This window comes from Atta cephalotes, assembly GCF_000143395.1.
Source record: "Atta cephalotes unplaced genomic scaffold scaffold00001, whole genome shotgun sequence".
Lineage (NCBI taxonomy): Eukaryota > Metazoa > Arthropoda > Insecta > Hymenoptera > Formicidae > Atta > Atta cephalotes.
The window spans coordinates 10,072,498-10,077,343 of NW_012130065.1; the positions used below are offsets into that span (position 1 = coordinate 10,072,498).

Genomic DNA, 4,846 nt, shown 5'->3' on the forward strand with positions numbered 1-4,846 from the left:
AGAGAGAGAGAGAGAAATGTGTGTACAAAAGGCCAAAGACAAATATCATCGGGAAGATGAAAGTACGTGGCTGCAGTCCGATGAGATGTGGAATGTTAAAAAAAAAAGGACAATGACACAGGAGAGTTGCAGGAGCGCGCAATAAGAAGACGGAAGAGGATTATTCGCATGTGAGATCCGCAGGACGATCTGAGTTTCGCAGGTTCGAATTGCAAACGGGCGAGCGAGCGAACACCGTAAACTGTCACGATGACAAACGAAGGCCGACATGTGCTTGAAAGCCGCGCCAGCGCCAGCGCGTTCTAAGTGCAGTAATAGCGCACTCGCGGCGAGTAACGACAGATGCTAGGCGAGGAGAAGAACTCGCGGAGAGCCATGGCAGGCAAACAGGCCTCCTTCGGATGATCCCGCGGCAGTTCCTGTATTGTTCCCTCGCTCTCTCGCTTTGCTGATCCGCCGCGCCGCAACTGCAACGCGCGCGGGCGCTGGCGGTTTTCTCCGCTTTTCTCTTCGTCTTCGTCTTCGTCTTCTACATTCGAGATGGTGCGCGGCGCGATGAGAGATCATTGGCACGGAGAAAACAAAGGGTATAATGGTCGAAGGATACAATGGTCCATTGTTGCAGCCCGTGCTATTTGTCGAATGAAGTTAATAATTGACGAGTAAAGGGGGAGGACTGACAGAGATCATTTCCTGATCCGATTTTTTTTGGCTTTCCTGCTGGCGGTCAAATATCGCCAGCTGATGTTTCATGAATCTTAGTTTTAATAGATGCATATATATATATATGTATATCGTTTATAACAATATCTTGGCAATTAATCCTTAACTATAGCTATGAAAATTACATGTAAGTTTTAAAGCGTATTTTCTTTTTGAAATACGCAATTGAGAAAGGTTCAACATTTATTTACACTTTAAAACCTTATAATACTAATCGTTCAGATTATATATTAACTATCTAAAATTTTTGCTTCTAATTCAAATAAATAACCATTGCTGTAGTCGAGAATTAAAATTAAAATTAAAATTATAAAAAAAGCAATTAAACCTTTCGGTAAAGATTCTTATTAATTATTGTTATAACAATGGAAATGTTTTTCCCTGAAAGTAATCTCGCGAATCTCTCAATTGGATATGAAATTTTATTTGATCGCAAGCTACGCGTTCGAACTCCTCGGTTCCACTAAACGATTTTAACCCGAAACTGGCGGTGACGGGGTATTATTCGCAGACGCTGGAATAGAAAGGCGTTGGCAGAAATTCCATCGTAATCAATTTTCACTTGGCGCGCCTGTCACAATGAGTTCGCGCGGACAATCGAATTTTCTCTATCCCCATTTCTTTGGAGCGCGTCCATTTAATTCGCGAGCTACAGGCTGGTACCGATGCGCCGCGCATCAATGCGATGGTACTTTGGCAGCCGATCGAAAATTAAACGGTGCAGCGATGTGGTCTATTTAACGCGAAATCGACAGCCGCGAGAATCCCATGGCTTCAATTATCCCGTCCGAATCACGTTCTTGAAATAATTCTCTTCGCATTATGTTCCCTTCATTATGAAAATTATATCTGAGATAATCCAAAATCTAAATTGCATGATTTTATATATACACATACATAACGAGTTATAACCGTTGCATGATTATTTTTTGCGTATAAAATATTTTAGAAAATGCAATAAAATAGATTTATAATTATCACAAATTTAAGAAAAAATTATACACATATATAAATATCATTCTGTTCTAATGAATATAAATTTATAATTTTTAAAATGCAGTCTTCTTCGAATTATGATTTAATACAATCTTGTTATCAAAACAAATTTTCAATATTGTGAAATGCAATAACTTTTTCAATCATTCCGTATTAATTAATTCAAATATAAATGCCGGATTAATTAAATTTATTATCAACACCCGCAATTTTAACTGACATCTCGTAATAATTGATTTGAATTCTCGTAGTCATGGATTTGAATTTTAATTAACCGCACTTCCTACAATATACGCATATCTTATACAAATTTCCATACCCGTTCTACAGGCGATACTTTATCTAAATAACAAGTAGTCACGAATGTAATAATGGCCACGTGTAACAACTCCGTATTATCGTCTGTATACTCCGTCCAGAAATAAGCTTCGAACAATATAATCGTCGCTCTTTGTAACGACTTCAAACACGGTTGAGGGCCATTTAGGGTGAATGTAATCAACGAAACTTGACCCACGGGAAACCACCACGTCGGGTGAAACGCGGCTAATGAAACGCGTACATTTTGTCGACTAGCCAACGTCTTTGACTACCAGGCAAAGTTAGTTAATTAACGTTAACAATGGTTGTTGACGCGGATTAATACGAGTAAAACCCGTTTGTTATGGATGCGATGCGACGCGATCGATAGCCAACGTTCGATCCGATGCCATGTCACATTCCGGTTGAAGGTGAAGATATGTGCGCATATCTCGTTACGCGCATTGCACGTCTCTGCGACGTGCATCGCGACTGTCATATGCAGCGTGCATGCGTGCGTTCGTAACGCGTGTTAACATACGTATGGCAAAGGTCCTTCTTGAAACCTTGTAATAGTTGCATCGGATTGCCGCGACGATGTACGCAATCACCTGCGGAATTCACGTTCGCGAAAGCGATTAATGTCGTGTATGGAAAAACCGGTCTCTCCGCGCTGGTTTTGAATTGGCCTGCGCCCGATCGCGAAATCGCCGCGAGAAAGATATTCCATCATTCGAAGGATTGCGGCTTGGAATAGGAACGGCTAATGTCTATTCTTGAACTTGAAAGATAAAAAGCGAACTAATAATTTATTTCCTCAGAGAGAGGATGTGAGATAATTTTTACAACTTGTCAACTGCCTTCGTACGCAATCAAATTGATAATAATGTAAATGAATTATGTAGATCCGCAGAAAAAAGTAATCGTCAACCGAAAAGATATTATCGTACTGGTCGTTAGCGAATTCTACTAGTTTGATCGATCGACCGCTTGAAGAGACCTTTAAATCCTTAACACAGTTAAGAAATCAATCGTTCGCAGAGCGGATGATTCAGGTGTTGTGCACTTTCAAACGATGCCGGTCACGTGTCAGCACGAAGCCCGTGTTCTATAATTCCCTATTAATGCTAGGTATCGCGAGATATATATTCGTACGGAATGTGTGCTAGTGATGATTGGTGATGGTTAATATCGATCGTTATTGGCCTGAAGCATCGGAGACGTTGGTGAAAATATTTGGCCGCTTGTGAGATAATGTCGTAATACAATCTCCGTAGTGACTGGAAACTGAGTTATTAACCTTGGCATAAAGCTTTCGATGCACGCCTCGCACGCAACGTGCTGCAATACTGATCGAATTTTATTCGCAGTATATCTAACGCAGTATATCTTTCAAACATAAAACAACATTAAAATAAATAAATTTCATTTACAGATTTTATGATAATTCTAAATAGAATTACCACGAAAAGAACGATTTTGTTAAAATATCTAAAAATTTAGTTACAATCTGGAAATATATATAATTTTATTGGATCATTAAAATAATTATGTAGAATTCTCAAGCAAGTTGACAGAACTTTTCAAACTTTTTGTAACATTTAAGTTTCTTATATAATTATTTTGACGGTCCAACAAAATTATTTTTAAATTTGTTATCTTCCTAAACTTTTTTTTTAAATATTTCAGCAAAATTGTTCTCTCCGTATGACTTAGATGAAAGCAATGAAATAAAATAGAAAGCAAATAAAATGAAATACGCAATAAAGCATACGTTAATAAAATGCAAGCAATGCAAGGCGAAGATGACGAATGACTATAAATCATTCGGGGTTGAACGGTCAGAAATTGGATTAAGTCCGCGAAACGTGTCGTAATAGAAGTTGGATCTGTCAACGTATCAAACAAATTGGCGGTCGGTCCGGTGAAAGTGTTAGAAATCCTTTGGTTCCAAATGTGGCCCGCGATGAACTACTTCGCGACTACGTGAGTTGCCCGCGACCGCCGAAAGTGACCTTACTTTCGTACTTTTTGTTTCATTGGAACGCAATGAAAGTCGTCGCACCGGTTTTTTGCCAGGCCGGTTAATTGATTCTTTTCGTGATCGTCGATAATATGTCTTATATAACGCGCAAGTTCAGTGTAACGCCGGTAGTAAATTTCGCCAGCATTTCATACGAACAGTGAGTTAACGATTTAACCATCTAGTGAATATAAGATTAAATAATAATCTAGGTTAGGAAAGTTACTTTTCAGGTTACCTTATATTTGTTACAAGAATGGAATGCAAAAAGTAATACAAAATTGGAGCAAATAATAAAACATAATATAAAAATTGAACTCAAACTTATTATACTTAATTTCTATAATAAAAAGTAATTTATAAGTAATTTGTAAAGTAACTTTCCCAATCCTGAATTAATAATTAGATAATATTGACAAAAAACTAATAAAATTTAAAGCGGCACTTGGATGATTAATATTATTGTACAATATTATTAATCGTCTAGAGGCCGTTTGTTTTGAATTGTTCAAAGGCGTGAATAATATTGTACAAAAAAATAATTAAAATTCATATTAGACTGATGAAAAATAAATCAATTGAAAAGAACTTATTTTCGGGTAAAACGGATTTTAGTGTTTATATTTCAAAGTGAATTTACACACACACACACACACACACACACACACACACACACACACACACACACACACACACACACACACTACTACTACTCACGACTAACGTACGTTACGTTACGTTAACTTTTCTTTTACGTACGTTACGTTAACGGTAAACCTAACTAACTAAAACTAAAAACCTAAA

General features: G+C 37.6%; 1 protein-coding gene across 1 annotated transcript in view; it reads right to left on the reverse strand.

Annotated features, from left to right (window-relative positions):
* LOC105618577 (cytoplasmic polyadenylation element-binding protein 2) overlaps positions 1 to 4,846 on the reverse strand; it is a 157,790-nt gene that overhangs the window by 70,440 nt on the left and 82,504 nt on the right. The window lies entirely within an intron of this gene.